Source organism: Adiantum capillus-veneris, chromosome 18 (genome assembly GCF_014529385.1).
Source record: "Adiantum capillus-veneris isolate H3 chromosome 18, ASM1452938v2, whole genome shotgun sequence".
In the NCBI taxonomy this organism is placed as follows: Eukaryota; Viridiplantae; Streptophyta; class Polypodiopsida; order Polypodiales; family Pteridaceae; genus Adiantum; species Adiantum capillus-veneris.
The window spans coordinates 51,940,926-51,961,159 of record NC_140948.1 but is presented as its reverse complement, the minus strand read 5'-3'; the positions used below and the strand labels follow the sequence as shown (position 1 = coordinate 51,961,159).

Here is a 20,234-nt window from a genome sequence, read left to right as displayed (position 1 = left end):
CTGTATTTTGTATCAATAATTCATAGCATACACATTATTGAGAATGTAATTAGTGTGCACATTGTTGATGGGGTCAACACGGGAAGGGGGGGGATTGTTGAACACGATGAGGGCCATGCTCACGTTGTGCAGGTGGCCCACGTTGATCGCATTTTTCATGATTTCCACTCAGCATGATAAATATGTGAATAAGAGAATACTAAAGGATTATCTTTTGAAATTAGAAACTTAGAGAAACTTGCAAATGAATGAAATTAGTGTTTTTTTGTCTATTTTTAAAGAACCCCGAGTGACTTTACTTCAAAGATCATTCGCACCATGTCCTCCATAATATTTTCAGATAAAATAAAGTGGAAAAAAATATCACTAAAAAATTAACCACCTTCAATTGACTTGCCTTTAAAAATCAAAACGTACTTACAAAAATCTAAACATAGTGGCAAGCACATTATGCATGATACTCATCGATAGTTAAAACATTGTATGAACAACTAGTAAGTTTTGATATGCCATTACATAGAGAATAAGTTCATGTGGAGTAATCAATACAAATTGGGATTTAGGTTCTCGATGGCCACAATTCCTATGGAGGTTGTGTTACTGGGGCATGTGTAGGTGGGGGCCCCATAGGTAGTGTGGGAAATAGTGGCCGACAGAGCGGTTGACCATGGCTTGGCCAACTTGGAACTATAGCTGGAGATCTACTCAGAGGAGGATCAGATGGCACAATCAACTCCTGTTGACGTCGTGAAGGCGATGGAGGTGGTTGTGACTATGCTGAACATGAGACCTCTCCCACATGAAGAATTTATCCTAGACCAGTAGGAAGCAGTTGCTATAGTTGAACACATGCCAAAAACAATTTGCAATCCCAGTTGTTGATGTTGATGCAATGTTGTTGTAGATGCTTGCACTCCATTGCCAAGCCACCACATCCTAGAAGACAATCCAAGACTGCATCTACAACCTTTGTGAAGGTACCCAACAACCACCTATTTATGATAGCACAAACATTAGAGGACATTTCAATAGTAGAAACCAAGCATAGAAGTGTCCTCCTCGACTTATCAAGGAAAGAACTCTCTCTTCTCCACTCCAAGCTGAAATGGTGCTCCAAGGGCATCAAGTGTCCATGGCAGGTCCCGTAGTGTCTCTCGGATCATGTCAAACTTGAACCCATTGTTGTCTACTACCACATCTCCTACCTGATGACCATATAATGGAATCACTAGAAGCCCTTCAATTTTACAAGTGAACATGGCGAGTAGCAAAGTCTCGACCTACAATATGGTTACTATTTAAAACAAAATCACACCAATATTCTCCAACCATGAAATTTGTGGAGAAATGGTTGAGAACTTACTGGATCCGTGAAGTCATCTATCACAGCGTATATATGTGACACCATCTAGAGAAAAATGGTGCAAAGATGGCAAACTCGGTGATAAGTGCCAAGTGGTCTTCTTAAAATGCCATGATTACTATGCCATCCGATAGTAAAAACTCTGCAACTAGGATGAACACACTCGCAACAAGCTTGATAGAGAATAGATTCCATATGGGTATGCCACAAATGTCGTATTCAAGTTTGCAATGTGTGGGAAGGTTTGCCCACACAAGTCGCACCCCTCCAAGCCACTGAGTAGACTCCTTTTACAGGAGTGTGAGAGAGACCCAATCAAATGTTGGATCACTCAAAGGCTCCTGCAATACAAAGTACCATGCAAAAGAAGATTGGTTGAGTGCTTATCAAGTTCAAAATTGAAAGTAGATGCCAAAGTGACATAAACTTACTCATAAGAGTTTTTTGGATCCATGAGAGCCTTTTGTAGATGGTAGAGATCAGCAAATATTGCAAGTTGTACTCTGACTACTCCAACACTTATATTTTCTTCCATTTCTGCATCAGAGTGAGTCAAAATTGTGTCGCACGCAAAATTTAATCAAATATTAAGTACCACCAAATTTTGAAAAAAAAAAGCATTGATCTGTGGTTGTGTTTCTTAACTCATGGAAAGGAGGCAAGTGGTTCGAGTGGCCAAACCAAAATTGAGTGGCTGCCCTCACTTTGCCCAATAGCAATGGATATGGTTTGCTCGAGAACCCCACATCTCAAAGGCTGGGATGGACTAGATTGTTGTGACTCCAAGTGAAAATCGGAGACACCCTGCTCATAATCTGATCCGCCACCTTGATTCTCTCTCCTTTTCCTATGAAAGTCCTCCAAAAACTCCAAAAAATCTTCGATGACTGGTCATCCTCTCTTCTTACCTTGTTTAGGTCTGCCCACTACAGTTTTTGGGCTTTGAATTCCCTTGGTCGTACTAGGGAAAATGGCATCGGTGGGAGGCTGATTGATGGTGACACTTTTGCTTTTGCCCTGTTTCTCCACATGCGCTAAATTTTATCGTTGTAGGAAATAATCAATCGGTTGTCATATCCTTGTTCTTCTCTTGAGCTTGAGTTTATTGAACATCCAATTGAAACTTGGAAACACTGCTTCTTGATCTACTTTCAATTGTGTTTTGTCTGGAGTCAGCTTCTCTGAAACAATGTTTGTTGATTCTTCAGGTATGTTAATGATGACATATTCTGGTGGTTGCTTTTCTTCCTTCGTTTGCACTTTTGCATCATGATGATGGCAATGTTTGTATCACCTATTCCGCTTTCACACTCACAAAGTTTCATTAGCTTCCTTCAACACCTTTATCATAAAAGAGGGAACTATGTCATAGCCTTCCTCATACAAAACTTTGTTGTTGGTATTTCATTTACGCACATATCTAGAGTAGCGAGTATTTGATCCCAACCAAAAGGTTCAAATGAATCTTCAAAAAATGGCTCTCAAATGTAGTCTTGATCCTAGACTAACCTCTCTAGGATGCAATCCTCTTTCCTCAGGCTCCCAAATTTGGATGCTTCGCACATCCAAATATGTTCTTTGTCATGCAACCGTGCAGGTATTTCTTCTTCATTGATTTTTGTTGAGTTTAATTCCTCTATAGGAGTTTGACTAACATCCCTATAGCTATGATCTTTGAAATTTATGCTCATTGTAACATTCTTATGCTGCAAGTAGATATGCTCATAGCCCCAATCTTGCACCGTCTTAAGTTGACACATAAATGGTCATCCCAAAATAACATCAAAGTTGCTACTTTTACCAAAGTCCACTATGGCAAAAGCCTAGCAAAAGTATGCTCATATTCAAAATCCCACAAGAGGATACTATGATATGTTCCAACATATCCAAAGATCTTTCTATAAATCCATCTACAAGTTGGAGTCTCTGTTATGTTTTTTGAGGTACGGGAATGTCTTAATGGAGACTTTTCAATCCCATCTTCTCTAAATATTTTCTCCTTTATCCCCATAGATGTGGTCTAATTTTCAACAACTCTAAGAGAGAAATTGTACATTGTATAAGAGAAGACATCAATTCATGCAAGCTTTTAGCATCCATCATTTTCTGTGTGGTTTTCCATTGAGATGGTACCACTCAAATCTCAGATTTTGTTTCATGTTCTCCCATGAAAGATGGCAAAGTCCATAGAGAGGGCGGCTTGCTCTCTTTAGATGCTATAGACCCAGCATCTCCATATAGAGATCGTATATCTCCAGGGTAGAACTCGCTATCCATATTGATGTCAGTGATAGGTGCACATTGTAAAGTAGCACTACCATCTTTGTGGTTTTTGATTGTTTCCAACAAAGATTGTTGCCATAGTTCTTCCACTTCTGGAATAGGTTTTATTGCTTGAGACTTAGCCTCATTTATTGTGTTAGCTACCACCCTTGGATCTAATGGTGTTGCATTTTTAGGTTTCATTGGTTCCCTCATTTTGTCTCTTTTGTGTTCAATTTTCATGTACCTTTCATGGATTAACACTATTTGTTTAGAAATGTCAAATGTATCTGACTCCATTAGCATGTGAGCGGTCTCTATGAGATGTTTGCACATTTTTAGTCTCTTTGTTTCAAATTCAGGATGTAGATACCTCAACCATCTTTGTTCTAATGCCTGGTTGTTTTTCAATCTTGCCTCATAGGCTTGCATCAGGGCATCAAAATGCTCATTAACTTTTGCTACCAAGATTGAACCTCTCGATGATATTTTAGATTATTTTTCTTTCTCTGTTTGTTCTATATTTTACTTTTCTTGTTTCAACTACTCTTTCATTTGTTGCAACTCAATTTCTAAGGTGGTTTTCTCTTTAGCCTTTTTGCTTTCATTTTGTCTCATTTAGCTTTCCAAGATTTTCTTTGTGTCCTTACTAATAAGCTTTTGCTAAACTGGGAGTTTTTGTTCCCCCTCAATAGTTTTGTTTTTTGCAGCTCCTTGAGCTTGAGCTCGCGTCATCACATCTATAGGAACATTGGTTCTACCTCATATCCGCTTGTTAAAGATATCACTTCTACAAAGTTCATTATTGCTTTCCTCTTGTTATTTGAATGTTTTGGAAAACTAGGAATGAGATGTGTAATAGCACATTCTAAACAATATCCCAACATCTCTATGTTCTTTACCAAATGAGGACAATCTCTTGGCCAATGGTTCCCCCCACACTCATGGCATGGTCCTACTTGTTGTGTAGTTGATGGTGCAACTAATGGTTGTTCTTGCCTGGTAAGAATTGTCTTTGAACCATACTCTTGATTGGCTATGAACATCAAGGTTTTCTCATCCATGAAATACTAATTTCTCATGGGTTGTGGCACACGTGTTGGCTGAGAGTAGTTGACTACTACTCTATCATCATTCAAAAGAGGTGGTTGTTGTCCTAACATACGTTGCGGTCTCTATTGAGTGTTACACCATGGGGTGTGATGATCCCCTCTACAAGTGTCACATCTTCTTATGGGTTGTTATCGTTCATGCAGGTTCTCTTTGTAGCCTTGGTTTATTCTTCTCGCCACTTCTTTGACCATTAGATCAATAATCATTATGGTAGGAGTTTGAACACTCCACTTCATTGTGGATTTTCTCATCGCAGTGGAGGCACTAGTCACGTTATTTGCATCATCCGTCACCACTACATAGGCCTTACAATTGTCAACTAGATATAGAGCCTCTCTAGTGACTTGCTCAAACGTTGTGCATGCTCTCAAATGCAGTTCATTTTTTAAGGTCTCATTTTTCAAGTCCTCAATGAAGAGAAAATCTCTCATCGTGCAGTAACTCTCTTATAGCTCAAACGTTGTACATGCTTTCAAATGCAGTTACTTTTCTAGAGTCACGTTCTTTAAGCCCTCAATGAAGAGAATTGATAATCTCTCATCTTGTAGAAACTCTCGTATAAGGCATCTCTCTACGTACTATTTGAAGCGAAGCAAAGCTTCCTTCACATTTTTGTTCTCTTTTTGTCTGAAAACGTCGATTTGTGACACACTGTTGTGATTGATCCCCCTTTTGGAGAACTCTTCTACAAATTCTTGCAAGAGTTGTGCTATGTTTGGAAAATCATCTCTGTTTGGTGGTTGCAACCACAACAAGGAAGTTCCTTCCAATTTCAACCCAAATCCTTCGTACTCTGTGTGGAAATATACAATTTGTTTAGCTCTCAAAACTTGTTTGAATAGTGAGACATGAGCGTACAAATCCCAAATCCATTGTACTTTTTCTTGACACAGTTGGCTACTTGAAATGGTCTCATTTTTCATGATTTGGTCTAACCAATCCGGAGTCTCTTGTAAAGATATCTATCTCTCGCTTTCTCTTCTTATCTAGGAGAAAATCCTAGTGGAATCCTCTCTAATATATTCTCCCGTGTCGTAGAGATTGGAGTATCCTTGTACGTATATCTTTGTAGGTCAATAGGATCAACACGTTCGTACGTGGAAAATTTCCTTGGATTAAAAATTGCCAAATCCCTTTAATTGTTCTAGTTTTTAGAATAGGGTTGTACCCACATCTTTTTAATGGGAATCTTGAAAGATCCCTTGGCCATAGGAGAAAGGGAAAAGGAAAGGGCATACTTTGCTTTGAAAAGGGGATTTGGGGGGGGGGGGGGGAAGGAAGCATGGAGAGGTGTAGCCAGGTTAGGGTAGTGTTAGAAAAAAATCGGGGTCTAGTGTATTTTAACTGACTGAACTTGTAAAATCCTGGTTAATGTTTGAGCTTGTGCCTTTAAGAGAGCCGAGAAATTTACACAAGTTTTAGTGAAATGTCGGTAGGAGCTTCAAATTTTGACCTAAAATCCAAGAGGGTAAAGTAGTCAACCCCTGCACGTCCCAACGTTTTTAGAAATTGAGATCCGTTCTTGAGTGCTTAACATGTACTTTGTCGCAAATTACCTTGCAGAAAAGGGCAATTATGTCTAAAAATAATGAAGCAACTCATCTCCAAAGCCTACACAACCAACTCAAATTCTAGTTTTAGCATCTTGTATTGGTAGACAATTAGTCTTCTTAAGAAAAGCTACAATTTTTTTCTAATTTTTGCAAAAACTGATCTCACAACCAGGGGTATTTAGGGAATTTTGGAAAATTTGAAGGATATTTTAGGAATCTATGACAAAATGTTGGCGGTATTTTGGGATTTTTTGAAATTTGAGGGGTATTAAAATAAAAGGGAAGGGTGAGGGGGAAGAAAGGAAAAAGAGGGCGGCCGGGGGGGATCAGTTAGTGCTTTTTTTTTTGGCTTAAGACCACCACAAAAGCCACCATAGGCTTGTAGCCTAGTGGTTTAGCTCATCCCTTATAATTTCAAGGTGATGAGTTCAAATAATGAAATTTGAAATTATGAGTGGTTTTGTGTAGGTTTTGAAATGGAGAGTGGGTGGAGTATCTTATCTAGATTCCATATAAAGAATTGAAAGTTGATCAAAGGCTTAAAGTGGAGTAGTTTACTCAAGTGGGCAACCTATTCAATGGTGCACTGAGAGAGACTACTCAAACTAATATCTTGGCATTCAAACGTAGTTCACAAGGTAATTTGGCACTTCAACAAGCTTGTAAATTTTTGCCCCAAAAATTTCACTAACATATGCAACTTGCTAGAAAATTGCCCACTGTATTTGATTACTGCCATTGGAATGCTCCCACTGTATTTGATTACTGCCATTGGAATGCTCCCATAGCAACATTATTCATGGCATCTCTTTGGAATCTCGATGAACATGAAGCTTTTCTTACTAACTAGATCACTTGGGTTTGCTTTTTTTTTTTTGGCATGCATCATTTTCAAACAACCTTCTAAATACATATTTTTTCAATCTTTTTGGTTTACTAAGAGGCTATTCACACAATACTATAAAAGGCCTTCCCACGTAAGCAAATGAACGACTCAAATTGTCATGTCCATTTTTCCTACAAAGTGAAAATTTTCACACTACATCATCATATTTGCCATAGTGTCAAGACCTAATGGGCTTTGTTATGGTGATCATGCTAACTCAGTTCTTGCAAGGCAATTATCATGCTCTCCTTCTCACAATTATGGACATCTCAAAAAGAGAAAAAACTTCTCAAATTGTACCGCATACCATTGATGACCATAAAAATCTCTTTACATGGTTAGCCTCAATAACCAATGAACCGCAGAGATTGATCGACACCCGCCAATACGTTCTTTGGATGGTGGAATGCCATTCTATTTCATGATTTGCATACTATCATAAAGAAAGAAGTTGGATTAATCACAATCAAATTAAAACTAGGTAAAAAGTCACAATGGGCTATATAATAGGATGAGAAAGTGTGTCTTAGACCCATTACTCATTTCTTCATCTTTATAGACATAGGAAAACAAACATCAACTATCCATCAAATCCATTACTCATTTCCCCTCTTTATAGACATAGGAAAAATACATTAACTATACCTGAGAGAGGTATGCAAAGCTTCATTAGTGCATATCTACCAAACAAGGTGATCTCTCATGATGGCTTGCTTAAAATGTGTTGGGGGCCGCGCATTTTGGGGGGAGAGAGGGAGAGAAGAAGAAGAAGAAGAAGAATCAATGGCATGAACATGGTAATGTGTGTGTGTGTGTGTGTGTGTGTGAGAGAGAGAGAGAGAGAGAGGGGGGGGGAGGAGAGAGAAGGTTTAATGTGTCTTAGCAAGAGCAATCCCTTAAACACCTAAAACAAGAGTGTCATAGTAAGAACAATCTTTCAAGGACGTGAAAAGAAAGCGAGTGTCATAGTAGGAACAGTCCCTCAAGGCTCAAAGACCTCAAAAGAGAGTGTCGTACTAGGAACAATTTCTGAAACGCCTAACAAAAAAGTGTCATAGTAGGAACTATCCCTCAAAGACCTCAAAAGAGAGTGACTGTTATGACTACTGCTCCTTTTTTTTTTTTTTTTTTTTAAAGAACTCTAAAAAGAAAATTAAAAGTCAAACTCAAAGCTGTCAAAATGTGAAACTCAAATTTGAAACTTTCCACCAACATTACAAAATTGCGAATTTTAATTTTTGAAATTTTAAAAAGTAAGCACAAGAAGAAATTTGCGTTTTGAATGATTGTGTTGTCCCACCTTTAGAAAAAGAGCCAAGAGTCCCACTTTAATAAAATAATAGCAAAATGAGGACAATAAAAAAGTCAAATAAGTAGATCCCACCAGTCTCCTTTCTCCTTCAGTCGGCCTTTAAAATACGAAAGAAAAATTAACTATGGCCTACATAAGGCTATTGTGAAGAATTTCATAATAAAAAGTTTCTTTGTGAGAACGAAAAATAGAAAGTGACATTAATCTTTTAAAAAAATGTGATATCATATTAAAATATTGTTTTTTAATGTGAGAAACAATGAATTATTTAGATTGCAAAAAACAAAAAAAAATGTTTGACAAAATACTCAATGCTCCTCTTTAAAGAGAGGGGGGTACACAAATGTCAACACCCTCTCATAAGGTCTTAAAAAAACATTTTAAAAAAAAAGGGTTTTATAATTAGCTTGCCATGTGCCACTAATATCCAATCTTTATCCAATGGTCCAAAGATGCACCCAACATCCAACCCTTTACTATACGTAGTCCAAAAAAAGACCTTAGTAATTTTCCATGTGGCACCAATCAACAAGCTCTGCACAATGTCCAATGGTTCACTAAGGCCCTATGTAGACCCAAAACTAGTCACAATGACGCGTCACGGTGCGGAAATTTTGATAGGTAAACCATGTGCATTTATTCCACACCATCAAAAGACATCTGAGAAACCTTGAAACGTGGCTAGAGCGTGTTGTGATGGCATCATGGCTCTCAAAGCCACAAAGTCAACCATCATATTAGCAACATAAAATTTGTTGCTAAACTTAAAGTCAACCACAGTACTAGCAACATAATTTAGAAGATAAAGGAAAGGGGGAGAGAGTCCCATCACTATCTCAAACGGGCATGGGCAGGAGGGGATCAATGGCCCACGTCTAATTCTCGGAGCATGGACATCATGGGTCGTCGTTCTTACGACACGCCCTGAATTTACTAAATTGGCCCGTATTTACACAACGAGGAGTTCATCATAGAAGAAACCCTTCTCCTTATGCTTTCAACAAGCACACGCAGACAAGGTGGTTAAGGTGGTAGGCTTGCAAAGGGAACGTCCTCGGTTTGAATCCAAGGGGGGGGAGATAGGGGGGTGGCTCGAATTTACAAGTTTTGTTACACCCGAACTTACAGGTTTTCCCGAATTTGAACAAAGCGCATCGGACGGTTGAGGTCGCACCCGATCCGCGAAATGGGCGTGGGCCATTGATCCCATCCTACCCATGCCCCACCGCGAGAGAGAGAGAGAGAGAGAGAGAGAGAGAGAGAGAGAGAGAGAGCAATTATATCCATTGACCATAATGATGGATGCTCTCTCATTGCCATGGTAGTAGCACGTATCCTGATTCCTCTTTCAATTGTTTGTTCATCTCATTGAGAGTTATCCATATTTGACTTTTGATGTCGCTTTCATTCTCTTCGTCAACCTACAGTGCCAATGTGGTCACATTTCTAGTCATGCTTTACAAAATAAATTCTCTTTCTAAATTTTTTTCCCACCTTCTAAAATATCTAACGGTATATTCACCCTTCAATTGAGATCTTTTATATGATCCTTGTCTTTTTGTGAACGTTTGTCCAAACGACAATTCTCTGATTAGTCAAGCACCAACAAACTTAGTGGTGAATTTTTTTTTGGGGTATTTTTATGTATTTCACAATATACTAGACATTAATTTGTGAATGCATCCATATTACAAAGAAAGACTCTCGATGCTTGGCTCATTGTGAAGCATGCATGTCATTTTATTCTAATGGCGATCGACTATCGACTTTGCTTTGCCAGCTTGTCGTGGAACATACAATGTATCGACAATTCTTAACTTTATCCTCCATTGAAAAAAGAAGTAGAAAATTGATTTCAAAATTAGGTGCAACACGCTAGCACACACTCTTCAGCTCTACAACACACATTCTTGTGCGCTCTCTCTCTCTTTCTCTCATATCATATATGTGTCACAATTAATTAATGGACCTTGATGCCTTCTCACCTCAGTGAGTGGTCCCTCTTAAGCTAATAAGTTGTATTAAGTTGTTCTTTTTGAAATCCCACTTTAAGCTAAGCTTTCAACACGTCAACTCCTTTGACGTGTAAATGATGTCCATTATCAACCTCTAGGAAATTTAAAGGTGGCCCTTTACTACGATTACAAAATCACTATTTAGGGAGCTAATTAAGTAGCAACTTGCAAAATGGAGTTTAGTTGGGGATTCAATTTTACACCAAAAGATACCTATGCTACTTACGTTTATTCCATGTTGGATTAGTTTTGCACAAGGTTGGATAGTGCTATAGAGATTCAAAAATTGAAGAAAATCAATTCTTAAGTCTCTATAATAAAAGGATAATCAAATTTAAAAAAAAATGTGAGCATTGCTTTAAAGGGGAGTGCTAAACTTCATTTGGGTTTGAAGGGATTTTTTGGCTACTCTTTAGATGATCGGAACCTTCTCTACAAGGGTAGAATTTGTGTTCCCTCTATCGGTGACTTTAGGTGCCACATTCTTGCTTAGAGTCATGATAGATCAAGCGCAAGTTATTCCGAGATTTAAAGGACTTATGCACTAGGTAGAAGGTAGTTTTATTGCCATAGTTTATTACAAGAATTCCATAACTTTGTGTTACAATACAAGAAGTGTCGAGTCAATAAGCATGAACACCTCGATGTTCAAGGGTTTTGAGAAACCCTATGGATATTCCTTAAGGAAAATGGGAAAACATTTTTGTGGATCCGTAAATTGCCTAAAACAAGTCAACGAAACAATTTGGTTTTGGGTAGCTTGACTAAAATGGCAAAGTTCATACATACTAGGAAGGATGGGAAAACTCTTGAGCTTTTTAGTTTATTTGTTGAACATCTTTGCAAGCTATATGGCATGCCCATAGATATAGTGTCAAATAGAGATAGAAAGTTCAATAGGTATTTGGCTATAGGCTTTAAATCATTCATATTGATGTCTCATTGATGTATGGTTTTAAGCCTAACTATTCCTTGGTCATAGGGCTAGAGAAGGCAAAGATTTAGTGTGCCAAGTACTTCCTTGAAGACATGAAGGACATATTGAGGGAAACAAGACAGAGCATTCGTAGTGCACAGGATCATGTCAAGACATATGGTAACAAAAGGCATACTTACCACCTATAGGCTAGTTTGTTTTTTGGAAAGTTCCAATGTAGTCAGAAACCATGAAAATGGGAAAGTGTGCTAAACTTTTTCCACGGTATTGTTTTCGAATACTTAAGATTTGGGATGCAACTTACAAACTTGAGTCGCTAAAGAGGTGTCAAGTGAAACCTATAAATCATATTAGAAGGTTGAATGAATCGCTTCACCCACATGAGCATGTGGTTTTTACTGATGTCTTTGTGGAGCACGTAGAGCCACTTGTAGTTCTGAATGAACCTAAAAATATTTTTGGATTTAGGGACTATCGTATCAAACATATAGTGTATAAAGAGGTTTTGATAAAGTGGAAGAATAGAGATAAGAATGTGTCTACTTGGAAATGGGGTTGCACTGTTATGAGGATAATTCCTATGGGAAGTCATTATATGTAAACCCTCTGTATTATGTGCGATCAAGGATTACTTTAAAAATCCTTTACTTGTAGATCTTCCATGAATAAAACACACTATTTTCTTTTCAATTTGTGTAACCTCCTTTGTCTGATTCCTTTTTGTATATTAAATAATGGTAAAATATGTGGTTTAAATACCCCTTGTATTAAACTCACGTGCTATATTAACATATTTATGGGTGAGCCCCCCTCCCCCACCAAGATAATTCCCCATTTTGATTTTGAGGACAAAAAGTCTTCTTTTGTCGCTCGTGGGGGAGGGGCTTCTTGTCTAAGAGTGGCAACATGCATGCCTAAGGTTCAAGAATAAGGATGCATATTATAGAGTGCATATGCAATCAAGCCGGTGTATGTGGGCAAGCCACTACATATAGCCTACACAATGAGATGCACTATCATCATTCCCTCTATGATTGAGTGACGAGCCTAAGCCTTGTCCCTCTGGTGGATTTTGAGCGTTAAAAAAACTACACACTTTTTGGACCTCATCTAGTCATTAAGTCTAAGAATCATATCCCGACAATGAGAGATATTTTGGGTGATTGTATGACCATGCTTTAAATTCTTGTCCTTCTTATTATTGAGAAGGAAATATTTGTGTAATGCACTCCTAAAATTGTCTCATGTCTTGGGATAACTGTGCAGTTTATATGTTATCATTTGTAGGCCTTTTCTTCAAATGTGAGACTCATTTGCACTATCCTAATTGGAGATAAAGTGAGTTTGACATGAATGATGAATATCTTCCCACTTGCGAAGAAACATATTTACTGCATCTATATGGCAGTCTCTCTACGTATTGCCAAAATAAGGAGACTTCATACTCTTGAATAATTAGCCACATCTTTTGAGTCAAGATATTGCAAACGATGTTGGTTTCATGTGAAGAAGCTACCCCTTGGGTGGCTTTTCCTAGGAGAGCTACCCCTTGGTCATTAGCTCTGGAGTGCAATGCTACTGATCTAGAGGATAATACGCTTACTAATTCATTAAAAATCAAAAGAAAATCCATGAGGTATGTCATGCTTTCATTGAGTGCCTTAAATTGTGCCTCGCATTTGTGCATGCCTAAGTATTCTAAATTTAATGATTTGACCAATTCATTGATCTTTGTGATTGGATTCCTATTTTGTGCAAGTCATATGGTCATTAGGGGAATACAATACTTCATTCGTAATAGGCAAGTCTTGATTGGTCAAATCTATGCATGGGTGGCAAATCTAAATCCATAATTCATCATGAATAAAGTAATTATTACCTGTAAAATTTTCTCCTTCAGCAATCCAAGACAATACATATGAGTGTCAAAGAGAGCACAATACACCAATCGATGCCATGGATAGTTTCTTACATCTAGCTTAGTACAAACATGTCTTGCATGTGGAAAAAAAAAGCGACTAAACCAAACAAGTGACTTATACCATAGGAGATCAATTTATATGCACATGCACACAAGATTGGAACTTGAATTATTGATGCGAATACTCCAATTCTTAAAAATTGGCCCAAAACTAGGAGCTGACAAATACATGAAAAGTTAAAACCACCAAAAAAATTACAATATTCATCAAATTTGTGAAGTCAAAAATTGAATTTTGATCAACTCAAACTATATGTGTCGAAAATTGTAATTGTCATTACAAGATGGCACAACACACAAGGTTGGAGTTTCCGCTTGCTATTGACATCAACATTTGTAATGATTTGGATATCTTTAGGTGGATCCAAATCTTGGATTACTTTAGATGTGCTTCTAAATCCAAGAATTAGTCACACCAATATGGTACAAGAGGGCGAGAACCCCCAAAAATGAATCACTTCATTTTGAATTTTCAGAGAAAAACCAAAGTCTCTCTAGTCAAATGCGTAGACTTGTTGCAACGTCAATGTGAATATAATGGGCTTCACTAGGGGCACTATTCTTCCATTGGGTTGTTTCCCTTGGATATTTATGTGATGAGACACCTTAGCTCTTAGGGTTTCTTATATTTTCTTATAGCCACTTATGTGATAATCAATCTAACTAGAGAAGATAGACTACAGAGTTCTAGCGCTCAAACTGTGTGGCTTCTCCTTCTCCATTTTATCTCCCTACTCTATGTTTTCGTTTTTCTTATGTTTCTTGTTCCATCATCTTCAACAACTGGTATCAGAGCAAGGTGATTTTTAGAGCCTCTACTTGTATTTCCATGTCCACAAACCATATGCACAATCAAGATTTAAGCAACTTTTAGGGAAATTGTTCATGGAAAGTATCCTTAACATTCAAGGGAGTATTCTTACTTGAAGACCTTATGTGTTATCCCCTCGTTCAAAGCCGTTTGTGCCCTCAAAATCCCGATTTGAGCAATGTACCAAAAGATACTCTATGGAGGCATTCATATCGAGAGGGCGTGTTTTTCTATAGATTTGCTTTGGGTGAATAGTTCTTTTGAGAAGCATGTTGTCTTAGCATTGTGATGAGATTCATATTGACAGGGTGTGTTTTTCTATAGATTTGCTTTAGTGAATAGTTCTTTTGGGATATCTCTTGTCTTAGCATAGTGATGAGATTTTGTTCAGATTTTTGTTTGGATTAGAGATGAGACTTGTGAATCTCTTGGAGATTCTCTTACTCTTTCTTTTTCATTTACAGTATGACTTAATCAATAGAAAAGGACACTTTTGGTGGGCTTACATCCGAAGATAAAATAGATGGTAGAAATTGTTCTCTTTGGTCATTTATGGAAAATAATGTTTTAGTTGCTAAGGGGTTGTGGGAATATGTATTTGGAGGTGAAGTTCATCCAAATAATGTTGTATCTACTTTGCATGTTCATGGTAAAGGGTGTGATGTGGTTGTTGGTATAGGACCCGCATCACTTACTCCAAAGAAGAAGAGATGGGAAACTAAAGATGCACAAGACTTGGAAATCCATTCTTCGGCCATAAAGCAGTCAATCAAACCACATATTTGATCTTGCAAGACTTCCCAACGTGCATGGGTGATTTTGCAAGATTTTTTCGAGTCAAAGATTGATGCCAAGATAGAGAATTTGAAGAAACAACTTGACAAGATTCATATGGAAGAAGGTGACAATTTGGTTCATCATTTCACAAAGGTCAAGGATCTTCAAGAGCAATTGCTTAGCATTGATGGATATCATTTCAAAAGCACTCTTGTATTTGACTTTTCAAACATCTTTGAATTTGTCTATGCAAGCTAATTCTCAACCTCTTTGTTTTGAAGAGTTAGTGACTTTGCTATTGTAAGAGGATCAGTCACATAAGGATAGGTCTTTACATGTTGATAGTGGTCATCATGCTCTTGTTGTATAAACAAAAGCACGGGTAAGGAGAGTGCTCATTAGTCCAAGTTTGGTGTTGGATAGTCTTTGAAGAAGTCAAACACTGATTCCAGAGGTCTAATAAGAAAGGTAAATTTCACTATTGCAAGAAACCCCGATCACTATATTAGTGAGTGTAAGATGCAACTTGCTAAAGAGAAGAATAAAGAGTCAAGTTCTTTTGTTTTGGATTTTGGTACTTCTTCTTCAACTAAGGAGGAGTATGCAAACTTTGTGCATGATTCTTATGCTTTCTTAGTTTGTTCAAATTTTGTTGCTTATAGTGTTGATGAGACAAAAAATGGTTTGGTACTTTGATAGTGGTGTATCTAGGCATATCACTTCAAGAAAGGATTTGAAAAGTTCATTGAATGCAGCTCCATTAGGAAAGAAGGTCACTTGTGCAAATAATGCTTCTTATCCAATTAAAGGTGTTGGTAAGATTTGTATTACCATTTTAGATGGTTGAGATTTATGCTTTCTAGATGTCTGTATGTTCCAAGGATCAAGAAGAATTTGTTATTTGTATCCTCTCTTACAAAAAATGGGTTTTGAGTCGATTTTTAGGATGACATGTGTTTTGTACGAGACCAAGAGAATGGTTACTCTATCATCACTATGGGTACACTAGAAAATGGGCTATTTGTGCTAAATTGTTATGTGAAGCAAATTTGAGCGTGTATTGTAGAAACAAAGACTCTGGCCATGAAGGATGATGAGTTATGACATGCTTGATTTGGGCATGTTGGTTATGGTAGTTTGATGACTTGAAAGTGTCATAAAATGGTGCATGATTTGTCTTTATTGGAGATGCTGCCTAGACATGTAAGTGAAGGTTGTGAAATATGCAAGATTGGTTCTATAGGATTCCATCAATGGGTAATAGCCTTTAATTTGTAAACTTCTTTGATGATTTTGTTGGGTCTATCCACTCAAAGTAAAGTCAGATGTGTTTGCTATTTTTCAATATTATGTCTCTATGGTTGAAAATGAAACAGGTTGCAAAGTACAAACTCTGCGTACAGATTGGGGGGGATACATGCCAGGTGCATTTAAGGATTTTTTTGGCAAAGAAAGGCATTAAACATTAGGGCACTATGCCATACACACCACAAAAAAATGATGTTGCAGAAAGGAAGAACAAGTCTTTGATGGAGATAGAAGTATGCTCGAGGCCAAGAGTTTGCCTCATAAGCTATGGATGGAGGTAGTTCCTTATACAACACATGTTTTGAACATGTGTCCTACTTCTGCCTTGAAGACATTACTCCATGTGAGGCTCCGTATAACAAAAAGCCTTCAGTTAGCTATCTTTGTGCCTTTGGTTGTCTTGCTTATGCTCATATTTTCTAGTAATTATGTGGGAAGCTTGGTGATAAGGCAATCAAATTTATTTTTGTACGGTATAGCAATGGCAATAAAGGTTATAGACTCTACAATCCTATTAAAAATAATAAATTTGAGAGATGATGTAATCTTTGTGGAAGTTTCTACTCAACGTATGGTTGCTTTACTTTTAATGTATCTCATGTATAGACACAAGATATATTTAAATATTTGATTCCTTTATTTCTGGACACTGAAGAATTGCAGCAAATTGATAATATTGATTAGTCTTTGGAAGACATGTGACACCTCATGATGTAGAGAAGATTGTGCATGAAAAGCAAGAAGCTCTCAGCAAAGAAAGACCCTTGCCTAAGTAGGCTTATAACTTTGTAGGATAGCAAGTTAGATGTGCCAGATGTATGATCTTGATTTGTTGCATTATTATTTGGGTATTTGATTTATGCAGACTAAAGAAGGCATGTACATGTATCAAACAAAGGATCAGCCTAGGATTTTTGAAAAAATTTGGTATGCAGAATTGTAAGTCAATCTCTACACTAGTAGAAATAGAGCTAAAATTGACCATGTATGCATGATGTTGGAAAACAATCTGATATACATACTTACATAGCGGTTGTTGGTTACTTGATTTATTTGGCAGGCAACACATGTTCAGACATTCAACTTGGGGTTTGACAAGCTAGCAAGTTTATGCACGGTCTAGGTACAAAACATTGGCGAGTTGTGAAGCACATACTTTGCTATCTTGAGGGGATTTGTTCTTTCCAAGGGGGGATAGTTGGGGAAAGAATGTTTCTATGCTGCTTCTTAGTTTGCAGCAATTTAGATGGGATAGAGATTTAAATATAGGCCATTCGATAAGTGGAAATTTACTTTTCTTAGGAAATCAATGTATTTCATGGTTGAGTAAGAAGCAATCCATTGTGGCTATGTCCAATTCTGAAGCCAAGTATAGGGCAGCATTTATAGTGAGCATTGATTGTGTATGGCTAAGAAGGTTATTGGAAGACCTTCATGAGTGTAAGTAGACACCCCACTACTAATTTTACTAAGAGCCAGAGTGCTTTGGCAATTGCAAGGAATCTTGTATTTCATGCAAGGACCAAAAGTATAGAGGTTCACTACCACTATGTCAGGGAAAAGCTACACGCAGGGGAGATAAGCTTAGTTCTTTGCTTTCATTTCATGAATTGAAAGTTATCTCAAGTATTTGCCATTGAGTTAAATGTTGGCCCTCTCTCTCTCTCTCTCTCTCTCTCTCTCTCTCTCTCTCTCTCTCTCTCTCTCTCTCTCTCTCTCTCTCCAATGATGATTGCTCCGTGATCCCTGATGTATATTCTATGTTGGCAGGTATTCCAATCCAATTTTCCTCAAGACACAACATATGAAAATAGTTGTCGTCAACCATGGCCAATGACTTTAGATGATGCAAAAGTTGCATGTGTAAAAGAAAAATCGCACAAAACCAACATGGGCTATATAGAACCATCCATAAAATTCTACAAAGCACCTTTTTTGTAGGAATTTTTATTCTCAAAAAACCTACACAAAGGACAAAATTGCATGCGCAATACTATCGATAGTGGAAATGGAGGTTGGAATGAGCATAAATCAAAATGTCAACAATAACAAGCTCACTCAAAGGTTATGTTGCATTGGAAGTGCTCACAAAAAAATCATCTTAGTCTAAGAAATTGAGCCAAGAGGATACTAGCATGCGTTGCTCGAGACGTTGAAAATATTGTTGCAAAAATGCATGCGAAGTTAGAGAATATGAAGAAGAAGCTCAATAGCACACAATGCAAGAATTAGTTTAACCTATGAAGAACCTTTGCTATTTGTGTCAAAGGCTACAATCCAACATTGCATAAGCTAGGACCATGGCTTTCCCCGAAGGGTGGTTACAAAGTGTTCCTTCTTGATGTTGTCATTATACAATGCATCAAATACACTCACCAACCAGTTCATCTCAAATTTTCTACTTGGTTGTCAGCGTTTAGGATTTGTTCTCAGCCTGCATTTTGGGGTTGCGTATAGGTTGAGACATCCTTCTTGGTGTAGCCCTCAAAGGTAAAACTATTCATGAGGGGCTATAACTCAATGTATTATGCCCTATGACTAATGGACTTGTTGGCCTTATTCACAAAAGGTTTTGTATTGCAATTACCACCACCAAATGATAAATATGTCTTGTAGGTCCTTCAAGGGTTTGGCCATGTGCTTCTAGAAGAGTTAGCACTACTTGACCAACACCCTATAGTAGATACCCTCTGAAGACTAACCTTTTGTTGTTTTATTTTCCCCTATTCTTTATGGAAGCTCCTAAAATTATTGTTACATGAGGTGTTGGAAAACTTTCCTCCCTTTTTGTCACTACTTGTTGCAACTTTAACCACATTTCTAGTGTCTTTTTTGAAGTTGTGTACCATATGTAGGCATGTAGTAAGGTGGAAGCCTTTAACGCATTGCTCCTTCTCTTCTTCTTTTGTAATCAAATCAAAGAACTAAACTAGAAATTTATCACTCAATGGTGATCCCATATTTGCAATTTTGTTCCCATGTCCCAACCAACTCCAAGCAAAACATCCAACAACACTAAGATAACCAAAATGCTCAGGATTTAAATACTAAACCCAAGAAAAAAAAGATATTGAAGGGCTCTCTACACATGAGAACTTTCTGGACTGACCTTACCAATGGCAATTAATTGCTTAATGGGGTTTTTTAGTCTCCACAATAATGCATCCATATCCTCCGCCTCGTGCATAACCTTTAACTCTAGCTCCTTATGCAAGAAAACAATTTATGCCAAGTAGAACCTATATGCAAGGAAGCTAGTCTCTCCCATGCTTGGCTTGTTTTTCATTTTGAGAAAATGTGTGCAGCAATGGAAGTAGAACTAACTACTTGTGAAGTCACCTACCAAATCCTAAAGAGATGAGGAAGTTGAAGTGCAAAGAAGAGGGAGAAGGAAGAGAACTTGGACATACATCAAAGTCAACCAAAAGAGAGATCTTAATAATCAAGATTTTCATATACATAGGTATCCATAAAATCCCATGCATCCTTACCTTAAAAAAAACTATTTTTAAATTATCCTTTTGCATGTATCACTAGCCAACCTCTATGAGGTTATACCCCCCCCCCTTCCTCCTCCTCAAGCATAGAGTATCATGTGAGAAAACCCAACAATCCCCCTTGTCACACAACTCCTCCCAAGTGTGCACTCAACCCAGAGAGTAGATCTATCACCATAGAAACTATATCACACCATAGAGCCCACCATGCACGATCACATGCTCATACACTTCTAATTGGGTTGTCTTATCAAGTATAAATGTATTGGCAATGTGTAGAACCCATCGAGATGGACTTTATTTACCATAAAACCTACTAACTATTCCCTCAAACTCAAACTAGCTTGAGGTTTTATTGACAACTAATTTCTAGGATATTACTGTGTGCAAGAAGATTTAGAAAACATCTGAAATGAGTC

At 37.6% G+C, this 20,234-nt stretch overlaps 1 long non-coding RNA gene and 1 pseudogene across 1 annotated transcript; one reads left to right on the top strand and one right to left on the bottom strand.

The window, feature by feature from the left end:
- Nucleotides 1-505: 505 nt before the first annotated feature.
- Nucleotides 506-8,019, bottom strand: LOC147435656 (uncharacterized). The gene is made up of 4 exons (XR_015185097.1): nucleotides 7,823-8,019; nucleotides 1,795-1,900; nucleotides 1,364-1,704; nucleotides 506-1,280 (listed from the first exon to the last, which is right to left on the bottom strand). It is a non-coding gene; the product is annotated as an uncharacterized LOC147435656 (long non-coding RNA).
- Nucleotides 8,020-14,785: 6,766 nt separating this feature from the next.
- LOC147435655 (uncharacterized) lies at nucleotides 14,786-15,706 on the top strand (annotated as a pseudogene).
- Nucleotides 15,707-20,234: the final 4,528 nt, after the last annotated feature.